The 16,382-nt window shown below is 45.0% G+C and overlaps 1 protein-coding gene across 3 annotated transcripts in view; it reads left to right on the top strand.

The window, feature by feature from the left end:
• Rasgef1b (RasGEF domain family member 1B) overlaps window positions 1-16,382 on the top strand; it is a 510,363-nt gene that overhangs the window by 352,452 nt on the left and 141,529 nt on the right. The window contains exon 1 of one of the 3 annotated variants that reach the window (XM_026785343.1): window positions 10,384-10,458. The exons of the other annotated variants lie outside the window; for them this stretch is intronic. The gene's annotated coding sequence lies outside the window, so the exon portion shown is untranslated. Of the gene's footprint in view, window positions 1-10,383; window positions 10,459-16,382 lie in introns of those variants that run through there. 3 annotated transcript variants of the gene reach the window in all.

Below are 16,382 nucleotides of genomic sequence, written 5' to 3'. Positions count from 1 at the left end.
AGATAGATGATAGATAGATAGATGATAGATAGATAGAAGATAGATAGATAGATAGATAGATAGATAGATAGATAGAAGATAGATAGATAGATAGATAGATAGATAGATAGATAGATAGATAGATAGATAGATAGATAGTCAGTCAGATAGATAATGTACTCTTGTACTCTCCGGGTCACACTTTTTAATAAGTAAAATGGACCAGCTAGTTTATCAGTTGAAAACTAAACGCAGCACCTGACAGTCCTTTCACAGATGCTCCTTAGGGCTCCATCAGAGCTGTCACATCTCTCTGTGTTCTAGGTTCCGTTCAGACCATCTTCTCTTGACCAGAAAACTCAGCTGATCAGGATCCACAGCCATGAGACACAAATCCTGTTTCTGACCACACGAACAGGGTCAAAATACACACCTGCAATGTCATAAATGGGGTAAAGTCTTCAAAGCAGACAGTATCGGGGCAACCATCATTTTTTTTTTTTTTTGCCATGTTATACTTGATACTAAAACAAGGAAGCTCTCCTTAGCCTCAGCATCCCTGAGGTATACATTAGGTAACGGGGAAGAGCAAGACTCCAGCTTGAGCCAGATCCAAGTGGAATGCTCCAGTGTACCCCTTCTCAGTTTCAGCCATGGGGTTGGACCTCCCTGTTATCTCCTACCTGAACACCCTTTTTTGTTTTTAAAGTAAATTAACTATTTATTCAATCTCTTTTTCATGCCAAAATGTTCTGGGCATATTCTACTATAACCATTATATCCTCTGAAACAGGGAAAATTGGATATCAAGTTATATTCCATATCAACTGATTATCTAAAAGTGTAAAATGAAAAAAATGATTTATCAGTTCCTTCTAACATTCCTAATAACTCAGCAGAGGTGTGAGGCACAAAATGTTAGGAAAACATGACCCAGGAAGAGCAGTAATGCATCTCATGTAAGTTTATGTAACATAGTCTGTTAATATACAAAGACAACAAACCTTGGAAGTGTTCTATTCACTAAGATTCTGCCATAGGTTTATATAACAAGAGACAACATAGGAGGCCTGCCACTCAACCTGTTCATCATAAGTCTCAGGTTCTACATGAAGCTGTTAGAAACAAAAACATGAAGCCCTGCTTTTTGCATGTGAAATGGCTTGTAAGAATGCCATTAAACATGGTCATGAACTTAAGACAGCAAGAAGACCAAATTAAAGGCACAGCATTGCAGTCCAAACAAAAATCATACAAAAAGTAACTATCACTGGCTACATAAAAATCTCCTGACTGGTTAAAACCTACATATAACGTGCACTTTAGACCTGTTAGCTATCAAGTTCAGAGTACCAGTGTCCACGAAACAATTCCCCTCCAAAGCCAGCACGTCGTCAAAGTTAATTTAAACGACATAACCCAATCTAACCCTAAAAAACATTCAGTTATTACTGACGTGAAAGTAAATTCCAGCTTTGGGGGCTTTCTCGTGCTGCAAAGGGCTGGGTGTCTCTGGCTCCTTCAAAGCAGCGTGCAACAGATTCTGCGCCTGTCATTAACGTCAGTCAAGGGCAGGACTGATGGTGCCCAGCTCTGACCTCCCAGGAAGCATGGCCACTGGAGAAGAGGTGTGAGATCAAAGGCATTCTGTTCTGGTAGCTAAAGATAACAAACCATCCCCCCCTTTCAGAGCTTTTTCCTGGAGTAAATCAAAGTATACATGGGAGGGAAATAAGATACACTCATCTACAGAGACAGGATTTTGACTATAGATGTAATCCCTGCTTGGGAAATTCTTACTAGAGTATTTCATTATTTCTGATCATATTTTAAAGATGCATCCAAATTCAGTTTTTGTTGATTTATCGTTAAGTACTTCTAGTAGGACAGATTAGCTTTGTTCCAAATGCCTTAACCACTAGTATGACTGCAAAGTACTATCTACCAGGTCACCAAACACTGGACGAGGAAAAGGTGTCCAGGCAACAGTCATTAACTTCCAGGCAGGATTGACAGGATTGTGTCTGCCATCATGGCTCCATTTGGCATGTTATCAGCCAACTGATCCCACTTAATCCTAGCTATGCAGGAACTTTCTAGGCAGGCTAGAGGAGGCCTGCATTGTATAGAATTGATGTTAACTGTTAAATTTCTTTGAAATTGCATAGTAATTCTGAGTAGGCTTTTGACTAATCCAAAAGAGGGGAAATAAGGTGTCTATCCTTGATGGTGCTCTGTCTAGAGATGTTCCTCTTTCCACACTTTCTACATCCAAGAGTCCAGGAAAAGAGGATGTGAATACCAGCCAAAATTACCTACCTTGGAAACAGAGGGTTCCCTGAAGATGGGAGCACCATTAGGCTTATTCCCTTTTGTAAAAGTTGCGTTGGAGTATAAAGAATTCATAGCTATCTTCACTTCTCACTATTTTAGCATGTTATACACACACACACACACACACGCACACACTCACACACACACACATTTGCAAGGACAAGTGTCTCAGGCAAGTGGGAATATTACAGAGATCCCAAAGGAGGGAGGGCTGTTCTGCTAAATGAGAACATGGAAGGATTTGAATGAACAGTCTCCAGTGGAAACCACAGCCATGTTTCATCATGAATGGGGAACTGATCAACTTAGAAAGGGAAGTGAGGAGTGGATGCTCGGAGGTTAGGAGACGTCGATTTTGTTCTAGGCTGAGAGAAGAGCACAAGCGGAGGTCTGAGGAAGGAAGGACACTGGAAGAAAGATGAACACGGTGCAGCATCGGTCAGGAATAAAAGGAAGAGCCTGACCAAGAATAGCCTATAGGCCAAGATGAAGCTTTATTCTGCATGGGAAAGAGTGGGGGAACTTCTGAAGTGTTTGGTTTGAGCAGGAAGAAAATAGAACACCACCGTGGGAGGATCACAGCTCGCTTTATTTTTAAAAAGACCAGGCATACTGTGGAGAACAGATTTACACGGAGCTACAATGCAGAGTCTTCTACAGCCCAAGAAGAGATGTGTAAGAGGGCAGGCAGCAAGAAGTGGAAGCTGCTACCTCTGTGAAGCATTCTTGGCTCTCCTAACCCCTCTGGGTTAGAGTTTCTTTACAGTGTGTTCCTTCAGAACCTGGCTTGCTCACTGGACCCACCTCGTTTCCTGGGCATCATCATCACCTCTGCTTTGAGAATGAGGAAGTGTACGGAAGGCCTGAAAACATGGGATGTGCATGAAATCCCTTCACACAGGAGATGGTAGAATGGGGTGGGGGCAGGGAGGAGCAGGGAGAAGAAGGAACCAAGACAAAATAAACTATAAATAAGCCGAATGTGTGTGTGGGAGACAGCAGGAAATTTTGACTATAGCAGAAACTTGAGCGAGGAAAGTGGGGGTAAATCCACCCAGATGCAGCACATTTGCATATAAAATGATGTATTTAAAACAAATGGTGGTGCTTGCACCATTTGATGCTGGTTGTTTCTTCCTATACAGAGCACCCCTCTGCATCCGACTGTGCTCATTCCTATCATCCTGCCCAGGGTTTGCCCTTCTTCCTCTATTGCCCGGGCACTAGGAACCTGTCCATGGCCATTCCTGCCAACTGCCCTCCAACCCCGGTGTGCATTCTGTTGATTCTAATGGTCTGACTAACCGCGGATTACGGATGGGGTTGACTCCTTCGGAGGGGTCCCTCCTCGGCTAGTACCCAGTTGTCTTTCCCTTGCTTCATTCTCTCTATCCATACATGTGTTGAAATCTCTTTCCATAAAGATAGTAGTCAAATTGGATTAGGATTCACCCTAACGATCTCATTTGACTTAGTTAACTCTTTAAAATGTCCAGTTTCCAGCCAGGCATGGCGACACACGCCTTTAATCCTAGCACTGGGGAGGCAGAGACAGGTAGATCTCCGTGAGTTTGAGAATAGTCTGGTCTACAGAGTGAATTTCAGTATAGCCAGGGCTATTACATAGAGAAACCTGCCTTTAAAAAAAAAAAGTCTCAGCTTCTAAACATAGAAATGAGGCAATTTTAGAACTTCAGCATAGGAATTTGGGGGTGGCACAGTTCAACCACAGCACGTTTTTTTCCATCCATAACCATCCTCAATTATCTACATTTCTCCAAGTCGTCCTCAGCCAAAGGTGTAGGTAACAACCCCCTACATCCTCACCTCCTTCTTCTTCCTCCTCCCAGAGCAGAGACCCGGACTTCTTTGCAGATGGAGTTTTCCTGTTCCCACCGCCTGCTTCCAAATAACCAAAATAGAGACTTAAGATTACGTATAAATGTTTGGCGATAGCTCAGGCTTGTTACTAGCTAACTCTTACATTTTAAATTAACCCATATTCCTTATTTATGCTCTGCCACATGGCGGTACCTTATCAGCATAGCACGTTCATCGCCTGCTCCCTCTGCGTCTGCTGTGAGTCCAGATTCCACCATTCTTCCTCCCAGCATTCTCTCTGGGTCAGGCCGCCTCGCCGCCCAATCTCTTCCTGCCCAGCTATTGGACAGTCAGCTTTTTATTAACGATGACAGCAATACACACTTACAGTGTCCCAAGGTTGTTCCACAGCACTTCCTAGCCTCATTCTCCTGCTGAGGGTGAAGTTGAACTCCAGCGACCTATGGGAACTAGAGAGAACTGTCTCTTCCCCTGTGCTATTTTCCCACGCTTCAGTAGATGACTTCCTGTCTTCATTTCTCTTTTCGCTTTCCTGAACTACTAGAGAATTCGGGTTCACACCTTAGAAATAAATGGACTGAGATTTAAGTAACATATGCTTTGTTTTGACATTCTGAAGAGCTATGCAATTTATATGCCTCTCTTAGGGGATATATCAGAGATTGTTTATTGCTTTAGGCATATTGCTTTATTGGGCCTTCTAAAAAATTATACACAATGAAACCCCAAAGAGGTTTTGTATCAACCAAGTGTCAAAGCCAGTTTTAAGGGCAGTGCACTTTTCGCTGTGTTGTAGGTTTCTCACTTACAAGGCCCTTAGGGATAGACAAACTTAGTCTATAAACATTGACTATTTAAAGATTGTTCTTACTAATTAATATGCTTTAGTACTTCCATAAAATATTTTAAATATTTGTTTATTATATAAATACTCTAATTGTATAAGTTCTGATAGATTTGTATTTAAAATTGTGATCAGTGAGTATTGAATATTTTAAAATTTTGAAGTAAACATACCTACTTATAATACTAGTAAACATCTAAATAATCTCTCTGTACCTTTCATAATCTTTATTAATAAGTTTTGCTCAGATATTTTAAGAAACTGCTTTATGACACAGCTTATAAATAGATATGTAAAAACCCTCACTAAACTTAGCACAGAAGTAAGTTCCAGCACCTAGAGAATCATTTGATGATTGACAGCAGGGGCGGAAAGCTATGCATTAGGCTATAATGGAAACTCATAAATAGCTTCTGTTTTACTCCACAAAAGCTCCAAGGAGAGTCACAACAAAGCGTCTCTCATTAGAATAAAAACAGGAGGAGCATTGTTTCAGTGTTGGTTTGTTTGCTAAGCCAAGTTTCTATTTAAAGCCTCCAAATAAGGTTGTGATGTTGTGATGCCATACCCTTTTACTCTGGGGAAACTGAGGCTTAGCAAGGCTCAGTGGTTCACTGGTTATGTGACTTACTAATATGTTGGATCTGGAGTTTGGCCGAATGTGTGTGACTCCATGCTCACGGTTTCCACTGTGGCCCAAGCTAAGGAAATTATAGGCTAGAGACATAGTCAGCAGTTACTCATTGAAACCAGGGACAGCCTGGGCACAGCAAACGCTTGAAACCAATGCAGCCATAAAGAGGACGTTGGTCATCTGACACTGAGTTACTTAACCTCTGTGGCCCTTATTGTCCTCATCTGTAAACGTGAGGTTGATATGGTATGTGTGTATGTGTTGGGGGGGGGGTTGCTGTTAAACAAAAAGGTGGTGTATGTGTGTTTTAATAGATATACACACACCCATTGTACAATATACAAGAGGCAGCTCTGTAAGTCAGCCAGGCCCTTTTATAAAGCTGTAAGCTGAACAAAAATAACGAGAGCTATAAACATGTTTATGTCTTTGTCCCTGGAGTTCTATTTTTGGAAACATAGCCTAAAGAAATGATTCAAAGCACAAATAGAAAAGAGTAGTTTTAATTACAGGAGAAAATAGTAAAAATATACCCCAAGACCTCACACGTGTCCCCGTTTGCATCACTGATGGGGCATTGTGTTTTTACTGCATGGTGGCAATCCTGACTACATCAAACTGCTGGAAATATACAATGCAGGATGGGAAGAGGCCGGTGGGTCTGCTACAATGCAGTGTGCTCGCTAAACACACATGCATTTGGCATGTGTTTTCCTGGCAGGAAGCTCACCTATGGGAGAAGGTCCTAGTAGAAAGGTCTTTTCCAAGCAGCCCCTACTTTAATGTTTTAGATGATGATAGCTTGGTGGTGGGTACAGGCCTTAGGGAAGTTCACAAAGTATGGTGGATGAATAAGGACATTTCAATATTCATTGTAAAACACCCAGGGAAGGGAAATTTATATGCAGAGATTTCGGGGTGCAGGTGGGGAGGTGGGCGAGGGCTGAGGGAGATACAGAAAAATGCGTAAACAGGACAGGTTTGTCTGGGAAACCTAAAAGTTGGGATGCTCTCCACATTGACCCCCGCACCGGCTCCGACTGCGGGGGGGGGGGTTACCCTGTCTGCTCAGAATCCTGTGATAATAATAACCAAAGAGGGAGGAGGAGAGCCTCGAGCAGACACAGTTCACTAAAGTTCAGCCAGACTGCACTCATGTGGCGCAAAAGGGAGGAAGTCTAGTCAACCCCGGGTGAGTCAACCCATAGCTGCCCTCCACCCTACTACCCTCCTCCTCAAGGAAGGGGCGGTGGCTGGCCTGGGCGGGGCAAGTCCAAAGCGACTTAGCCCCTCATCAGTCAGGTTGGGGGAGAGGCAGATAGAGCAGGGGCCTGGGTGGTGACAGCTATCTATCTGCCTCACATCTAGATTCAGGGACGTCTCCCTGCTCTTTTTTCCACAGGTTGTTTGAGATATCCAAGCTCCCTTGTAGGTACCCGGAACCGGATGTGGTTCTGGAGCTCTGTGGAGGGCAGCTAAGGTGGTCTCTCAGCAGTTCCGTAGGAATACCGACACTACCTAGGCAAGCTTCCGCTACGCTTGCTCCCCACTTAAAATAAGGAAAAAAGGGGTCAGGGGGAGGCTAGCTAGAGAAATGGTAACCCTTGCTAGAATCTGCTTCCATGGCAAAACAGGCTAGCTCCCAGCTCACTTGGAGGAGCGGAGAAGAGGATGAGAGAGCTGATGGTCTTAAATAGCCGTGTTTCATCCCGAGTATAAAAATAAGGCCCTGGAGGAAAAGTTCGTTTAGATCCTTTAGCTGCCCAGTGACGGCCCTTAAGCAGTTGTGCCCAGACAGATCCCCCTGTTCAATAAGGTGAAGACCCAGTTGGTCCCTCCCTTCCTTCAAAGCCCTGGTTAATTCTGCCTTTTCATACAAAGGGCCTCTCATATTTTCAATTCTATCCGGAGGTCTTTGATGCCTTGCTAGCCTGAGAAGCCCAGTCAGAAAGTTAGAGCAGGTAGCTCCCCCCACACCCCTGGACACCCCTTGGGGACCACTGACTTTCATACACACCCCCTTGGGGATCAGTGACTTTTACAACTCCTTGGGAGAGCTTGGGGATTTATGGTGGGAAGATAAGAAGTGATAATTGCTTTCACTTTGCAGAGGTCTGGGAGGATGGCTAATTTCCCCTGCAGGGAAGGGGCTCAACATGGCTGCTTCTCTCTTTATTCCACATCCATCCCAAGTGCTCTCATTCCCCACAGTCAGCCAGTGTGAAGTTCATGCCAGCCAGCCATGTAAGCAATTCAGCACTGAAAAGGGAACTGAGAAAACCCTGAGGTGAGCGCAGGGGACAGGAAAAGAGGAAAGTCTTTTCATCATCACTATGTGCGCGACACTAGTCGACATTTTGCATATGGACCCATGCAGCCCAGAATCATACTTCCCCACCAAACAAACGGTATATACGTAAGGAATCTGTGTTTTGCAAATGCTCTGTTGTCTTAGTCTCAAGTGTACCCAGTGCAAGGGGGATCAAGGGGATGTTTGGCCTGCAGAAAAACAGGCTGCCCAAGCCCCCAAGAAAGCTAGTTCCACGTTGCTATAGCAACTGAAGGGCAGTGTTCTCAAATTCATCTGCTGCTTCGAACAGATTGACTTCTTCCAAACCCAGTCATGTTTCTCCATCACCAACACTGCAAGTTTTATTTTCATTTGAAAAAAAAAAAAAGCAAACACCCAACAACAACGACAAAAATGGTTTCAGTCTCAAGTTAATACATTTATTCAGGCATTTTTTCCTAGTGCAATTCAGTGTCTTTTTATCTCTAGAAGGCGGAAGTTGTAATGGGATCCTTTAGAATCCTATAAAACTTTCACTCATAATACAGTTGGGGCTTGTGCCAGTGGGGTTTGACGGTAATTACACTTTGATGGCTGGAACATGACCTGTGAAATGAATTGCTGGTCTCCGTTTAACTCCTAATGGACAGCAGGCCGCCTCCCTGGGCATCTGAGCACAGTCCTCCCTTTCCGGCTCTGCAGTCAGAGTTTGGCATGATTTCTCTTGAGGGGAAATTGCAGAACCTCCTTCCAGGCAATTATGCTTTGTCCTTCTGGGCCACAGGTATCTCTACACTCTGTCTCAGAACGCTCTACGAGATGTGTGTAAATAACACAAGCCATATTCGTAGGCAGGGCCACCCCGGTGGAGAGCGTGTGATCTGCCCTAGTGGGGTGAAGGGAAGGTAATTCATAGCAGCAGGAAAGGAGATTCCAAACCAGTGGGAAAAAAAATCTTCCTTGCCTCGAGGAACACAGCCAATTAAGGGACAGCAGGGGGGAGGGATGTGTCAATATTTGCTGATTTATTATTAAAGTTCATTTTTATTTTATTGGGTAGGCTGATATGTTTAGTTCCTTTTTTTCCCCTTTTGGTTAACAAGTCTTTCACCGTCCCTTCTCTATCAAGACTACAAGAGATAAATACGTGTCATGAGAAATGTGAGTTTGGATTGGAGGCAGTTGGGTCTAATAGCATATCATGGAAATTCGTAAAGACGTGAAAAGTTTCAGTTGGCTGAAGGAGAACTTACCAATGGAAGAAAGATTTTACATCAGAGGTTCTCAATCTCCCTAAAGCTGTGACCCTTTAATACAGTTCCTTATGCTGTAGTGATCTCCAACAATAAATTTACTTTTATTACTACTTTGTAACTGTAATTTTGCTATGAGTTTTGTTACTTGCTCTGAAATTTGCTATGAATCATAATGTAAATATCTGATATACAGAGTATACGGTATTCGACCCTCAGGATTGAGTCAACTGGCCTCAAAGGGGGTTGCAACCCACAGATGGAGAACCACTGACCTCCACTGTGGAAGGACCCATGCTAGATAATGAAGCCACAAGAAAAGCAAGACTTAAGTCCCATCCTCAGCAGCCCACATTCCCAGGGGAACACAGTAATGGGTTGTGTTCTCTAGCAATATGGTTCAGTGGGACCTGCGGCACAGAGAAACCTATCCCTCTCGCCTGTGAAGCAGTCATGTGCTTCCTTGGGAATCTGATCTGGGCTTTACAGGACGGGTGGGAATTCCTGGGCAGACCCTGAAGAAAAGATATTAAGAACCAGGAGTTGCACAAAGACGCTGGGGACTTGCGGCAATCACGTGGAACAGTGCAGCTTGAGGTTTGTGATGACTGTTGGAGAGAGTTGGAGCTGAGGCTGAAAGAGTCAGTGGGGTCTCTTCAGTGGGTTCTGAGCAGAGTCTTTAATCCCAGCACTCGGGAGGCAGAGGCAGGCGGATCTCTGTGAGTTCGAGGCTAGCCTGGTCTACAAGAGCTAGTGCCAGGACAGGCTCCAAAGCTACAGAGAAACCCTGTCGGTTCCCCCCCCCCCCAAAAAAAAAAGAATTTTGGAAATTTTGCCACACGGGAATCAGAAGCCAGAGACTTCCGAGTGCTGTTTCCAGACAATGAGATTGGAGTCTTATATGCTGACCTAAGTCCTAGAAAGATCTCTTAACAGATAAAGCAGAAATATTCTGAATTTCTGTCAACATGTATCTGTGAATTCTTTGGACAAGTGGTAAGTGGTTTTGTAATGTGTCCCCGAACAAGGTTAAATGGGTTTGCACAGGCAGCAGCCTGAAGCAACCCTGTGAAAATGCTGGCTCAGGCATTTCAATGTCACCCTTTGCATTTAGTGCTGGAGGTGGTTTTGAGGCAGGGAATGGGCTCCTCCCTGCAGGAGAGCCCCCACAGTCTGAAATCTCTGTCTTTCTGTTCTGCAGGAGCAGCGATGGACGCCTGTGTACTGCAGCCTCGCTGCTGCGTGCCTCAAGAGCCCTCTGATTGAGAAGCCAGGAGGGAAAGTAAGACTGCTCTCTCATCTTGTTGAATGTCATAACTTGAGCAAAATGGCCTTTCTTTCTTTTCGTCTTGAGCGATCGGGGGAATTGATCTGATCCATCTCATAAGAGTAGTTGTTACAAGTCCTGAACTTCAACTCTTTGGTTGCTACTAGTGGCAGAGTGTTGAGTCCGACAGACATGGGTGGAGTACCCTTGACCTTAGCATCTGCCTCCCCTTCCATCCCAGTGAATCCTCTCCACCTCAGTCTCTTGAGCTTCCCCGTCCATCAGGGCTTGTTAGGAGGATGCGGGTACATTTACAATCACGGCATTTTAGTGTGATGTTCAGACACAACTCTTTGTTTTAAAATATGTGTCGCATAAGCCGTCTTGTAGCACAAAGATGTTGCGTCTAAAAGTTGTGTGGGTCATGAACTGCTCTTCTGGACTTGGAATCAGACCCAGGCAGGACTGGTGCAACGGGAAGCGTGGGGGCTTTCTTGAGTTGTATGGGTTTGGCTCAAATCCGAGGGCTGGCCTCCACTAGCTCTAGATTTTGAGCAAGTTCCTATTAGAAGAACTGCTCATATACCAGGCCTGTTTTGGGGGGGCTGTTGCAAAGGTGAAATATTTTACTCCATATTCACAATGCAAGTTTTTTTTAACTTGTTTTGTTTTCTGTCTAGCCATGTTTTGAATGGGTTATGCAAATGAGTTGACTGAGCAAAATGGAAAGTTAAATAGTAAGTTTGGGCAAAGCACATTTCCAGCTGGCTGAATTGGAGAAACTGGAGGGCAACAATACACTTTAGAATGGTGAAGAGAACCAAGCAGTGGTGGCGCACGCCTTTAAGCCCAGCTCCTGGGAGGCAGAGGCAGGCAGATCTCAGTGAGCACAAGATCAGCCTGGTCTACAAAGAGAGTTCCAGGATAGGCCAAGACTATTACATAGTGAAGCACTGTCTTGAAAAAAAGCAAGAAAGGAAGAAAGAAAGAAAGAAAGAAAGAAAGAAAGAAAGAAAGAAAGAAAGAGAGGGGGAAAGAGAGGGGGGAAAAGGGGAGGAGGAAAGGAAGGAAAGAAAGGTGAAGACAGCCCTGCTGAGTAGCTCAGAGGCATTTTCCAGGCACAACTTCACACAGGGCACAAAGCACCTGGTTCCCCACAGCCTGCCTGCCTTTAGCCACTGAGATGCCTCTATACACAATCCAATGCCGATGATGAATCATAGTCTTTGGGAAAGAGAAACAAAATACATAAAAATTCTTTAAACAGTCTTTTATAGATGCATATGGGCAAGCCAGTTCTTACAATCTTTATAGCAGGATGGGTCTCTCTCCCTGCCTAGCTCCGGTGATTTGGCCCCAGTTCTGCATTCCACCCATGGCCTTGGTCTGTAGGGTGAAATCTGGATGAGGAAGCCTGCCTCCGACTGTGGTGTCAGCAGGCCTGACATTGAGCAGACGTGGCAGGGAAGAGGTCAGGCTTCCTGAGACTGCGTTCTCTCAGTGTTCAGTGAGGTCTGTACTTCCCCTCTGCTGACTTCGCTTCAGTGAAAGGAGTTTCATTTGTCCTGAGGATGAAACCAGCCAACAAACAAAATACTGCTCACAAAATGCTCTGGCAACCGCTTCAGCGCTCATTGCTTCTCTCAGCTGCTGGCCGCTCTGGCCCATAGCCTCCTAATAAACCACCACTTTGTCTGAGGAAAGAGGGCGAGGCTGTCAACAGAAGTTTATGCACCTCAGAGAGGTCTCTCTTGACCAACTGAAAGGGACTACGGTCCAGTATGGCCACTCTGGGTCCAGGGACATGGTTTCTCCGAGTGGCCCTCAGGTTCTTCTCACCTGCTCTTCAGTGAGCACAGTTATTTCTGTGTTTTCCCAAAACTGTTGGGTTGAAATGGACCCAAAAGGACATTTATGTTCTCTCTTTTCTCACGGCCCTGACTTCTGGACTTAATATAGCTGTTGTAAAGTACTCTAGTGAGTTTACTTCTCCATCGCTCTGCTATCCATGACCTGGTGGAAGTGCAGGGGAGGTCTATGACCCTGACAGCAAAAGCAGCTTTCAGGATTCAGTTACAGGAGTCAACGGAAGACACTTGATGTGGGCGCTTGGCACTAACCGCTACTCTGCTTAGAAGCCAGCCTGCCCTCCTCACTGCAAAAACTTTCTAGGGGAGTGGAAGACTGAAAGCTAGACCTACATGGAAGTTCCACACCCAGATGAAGCTGTCCCAACTGGATTCAGAGCCAGTGTTTCCTCGCAGGGGAGAAAGTAGGGTCTTACAAAAATGCCAGCTAGACAGACACTTCCGGTGTGAGTTCATAGTAGAAGGAAAGAATATTTGGGAGCCAACTATAGTAAAGCCCCTAAAGGATAACTCTGTTTTTAATGGCCATGATCGGAGTAAAGCAGGGACACTTTTGGATGCTAACTGAGAAGAAGAAGCCAAAAAAAAAAAAAAAAAAAAAAAAAAAAAAAAAAAAAAAAAAAAAAAAAAAAAAAAAAAAAAAAAAAAAATCACTGTAGGCAGCAGGAGAGCAAGCTGATAGTATGCGGTGAGCATTCACCTGCAGATAAAGGAGAGCGGGTGTTTTAGCTTTGCATAACTGGAGTCACTGCCTTTCACGTGGAACATACAAATTTATGGAAATAAGAATGCAAATGTTAAAAATATGCATTTTTGGATTTCCTGGGAATAGCCTGGAGGCCCTGTTTTCCTTCTCTTTCCAGCTGCTCAAGAAAGCTGGAGTTGAACTCAGCAGGGCAGACTCAGCAGTGTTATAGCTAGAGGACTGTGTGACCTGGGGGAGGGGATGCTCTATGAGTTGAATCAGGGTAGAGTATTTAAGAATGTTTGATGGTAAATATGCTATTCCTTAGAGGTTGCTCAGATTACAGCAAATGCAAAAAAAGAAAAAGATTTCTGGCTTTAAATAAATTAATTCAAGACTGAAAGTGGATGGTTCAAGAGGAACTAGCCAATGATGGCAGAGATCGAAAGACCCAAGGATATAGGTAGCATTAAGGGGTGGTGTGAAACTTCACTCCCTAGGTCTTTGAAAATTTCTATTAATGCTTCCAGAAGGCATTGTGCAAATGCCTTGGACCCCACAACCCCACAGGCCTTGGGACAAGGAAGCAAACAGAGTCATTTGGATTAGGGACTGCCCATGACCATGGTGAAGACAACTTGCCTTTCTCAAAGGAATTCAGATGGTAGGTAGACATACCTTGGCTCCAGAGAGACATAACTTGAAGACTCGATTGGACTGGGGGAGAAGGCAGAGAGATACAGCACTAAGAGGAGAGTGGTGTTATTAAATGGAAGGGCGCGGATGAGAAAGTAAACACGCTCCCTGGACCCTTTTGTGCTTCTGGGTGAGCGAAGGGGAAGCTGAAGGAGCCAGGTGGAAGTGGCTGGATAAACACCAGATAAAAAGAGAGGGACGGAGGGACGGGGGACCGCAGAGTCAACAGTGCTGCTGTGTGTCAAAGCTTGGAGGCATCTGTGGGAAGAAAGAATAGGGGCGTCCTTTGTACAGATAAAACTGTTCTTACTAAACAGCATTGAGCCTTGTAAATGAGGGGCGTGGTCTTCTAAGGCACAGCCCTTTCCCGATCATGATATGTCACCCGGGTCTGGGTGAACAACACCCAGTCTTTAAGTGCCATGGAACTTTATATTTATTAATGAGAGTTTCGGTGACCCAAATAGATGAAGATGCTAACCCCAGAACCAGTCTGCGGTCTATTACTGTTTAAACAAAAACTACCTAAAAGCATGGGAACAATGAGTAGGTGGTTCTTAGGGAAGCAAGGCACCCATTCAATAGCTATAGTAATAGAGGAGCGTACATTTTCTACATAAGAACACCTGACTTAGTTTCGTCTCTTCTCTGTGTGCTTCTGGCCATCGAGGCAACATGAATTAAGCCAAATATTTGTCTTCTGGGAGTTTCTGTGACAAGAAGAAAATCGTCAAGTTGCCAGGTCTGTTTTCTTCTGCTTCTAAAATAATGGCGGTTTTAGTTGGGCACGTGTCCAAGATAAGAGTACACTCTTAGCCCCTTTAGCATCTAGACATGGCTGGGCCTAGATTACAACCAATGGGAAGTGAACGAAAATGATATTTGCAAATCCTATCCCTTTTACTGGATGTGTCATATGGAGATGGCAGCCAAAGCTGCAATTGCTCTACCGGACTAAGACAGGATAGCAGAGGGGCCACACTGAAGACTTAGGGTGGGTCTCTGACTGTGGAATCTGTGACTGCTTTGACTTGCTTACGGCAGGCATTGCCTTCCATCTTGTTTGCACCTGTACCCTTTGGGTGCTGGAATTGTTGCTACAGTATGGTATCCAAGTCAGCAGCTACCTAGAGCAGGGGAGAGAGCAGCTGCCTGCACCGTTGAGGCATTCAGTGTCCAGCGCAGGTCAAGCAGGTACAGCAGCTAATGGATGAAGTGCGGGCGGAACTGAGTTGTGAGCATCTTCCATCTAAATCCGGCCTGGGCATGGGGAGGCGGAGAAGCTCACACTGACCTCGGAGAAGGGGTGATGGGTAAGACCCTGCCTTCAAGGACTGAAGGGAACGCACCTGGGTTATCTGGATTCAAAGAAATTCCCAGAACTGAGGCCCCTAACATTTGTTTGAAAATATTCAGGAACGATAGTAGGTAAGTGGGCAAGGGGTCCAACTGTGTTCTGAATGCTGATGTTTAAGGGCTAGTGAGATGACTCAGTGGATAAAGGCACGTGCCACCAAGTCTGACCACCTGGGTTTGATCCCCAGGATCTACATGGTGGGAGGAAAGAAAGAACTGACTTTTGTAAGTTGTCCTGTGACCTTCACATGTGTGTACCACGTGTGCTCTACGTGTGTGCATATGCACAAAATGAGCAAGTCGAAGTAGACGTATTTAATGTTTTGAATGCTTATGCTCGCACTCCTAGGTTAAAGCTGACCTTAGGCTCTATCAGAGACACGGTTCTTTCTCTGCTGTGGTTAATGTAGAGACTCACAAGGGCAGGAGAATGCGTGGCAGGGAATGCTTGATCCTAAATGGGACATCACCCCTTCATGGTCAGGGATCCTCTGGGAGAGGAGACAGGAAAAAGAGAGCCAGAGGTTAGAGAGGAGAACCGTCCCCACATATGATTGTCATCACACCCAGGGGCTCACTGCATCTGTGCGTACATGCACAAGATAAGCCTGCCACTATTTTATTATGGGTGGGATGGGGTGTCATGGGACTCGTGAGGCTCATGAGGCTTGACCATTCACTACGAGCAGTTAATGATTGCTGGGGGAAGGTTACCAGTAGTGGGGCCACTGAAAAGTTGCCTATGTTCCAGTGAGTAATCCCCACTCATGTCCCTGCAGGCCAGTCTAGTTAAACTCAAGGGGTCCCTCCCCACCCAAATTAAAGTAGCTGAAGATTTGTTTGAGGAAAAGAGGGCTTCAGAAAGAGAGTGTTAATGAGAGGGGCTCTCAGGGAGGGGACGAAAATGACACAAAGCTCAGCGTACACGAGTGTGAGGTTTTCAGAGAATTAAAAGGCACAATAATGTTTCAGGCAAAAGCAAAGACTACAACCAGAGCGAGCCGTTGTCTAGTGCGCAATCTTCCCGTCGATTCCCATCATCTGTAGGCAGCTGTCAGCACTTTAGGAATATGCCGTTATCTCCAGCTCTTCACTTGCTATGGCGGGCTTGACTCCGTGGAGCAAACCCCCCGAACCCCAGCTTTGTTTTCTCTCCATCAATCAAGATTATATGGAAAATGACCTACTCTCATGTCTCCGTCTGGAACACTTTCTATTTGACCTTCACAATTCAACTCTCTCAAATGTCAGCTGTTACCACTGCTAGACACTGGAGCCCAGGGCAGTTTCTTTCTTTCACTGAGCCTTTCCTCAGAGCCCTTGGCACTTTGTTG

This window comes from Microtus ochrogaster, linkage group LG1, assembly GCF_000317375.1.
Source record: "Microtus ochrogaster isolate Prairie Vole_2 linkage group LG1, MicOch1.0, whole genome shotgun sequence".
In the NCBI taxonomy this organism is placed as follows: domain Eukaryota; kingdom Metazoa; phylum Chordata; class Mammalia; order Rodentia; family Cricetidae; genus Microtus; species Microtus ochrogaster.
This window is presented reverse-complemented; position numbering and strand designations above follow the sequence as displayed.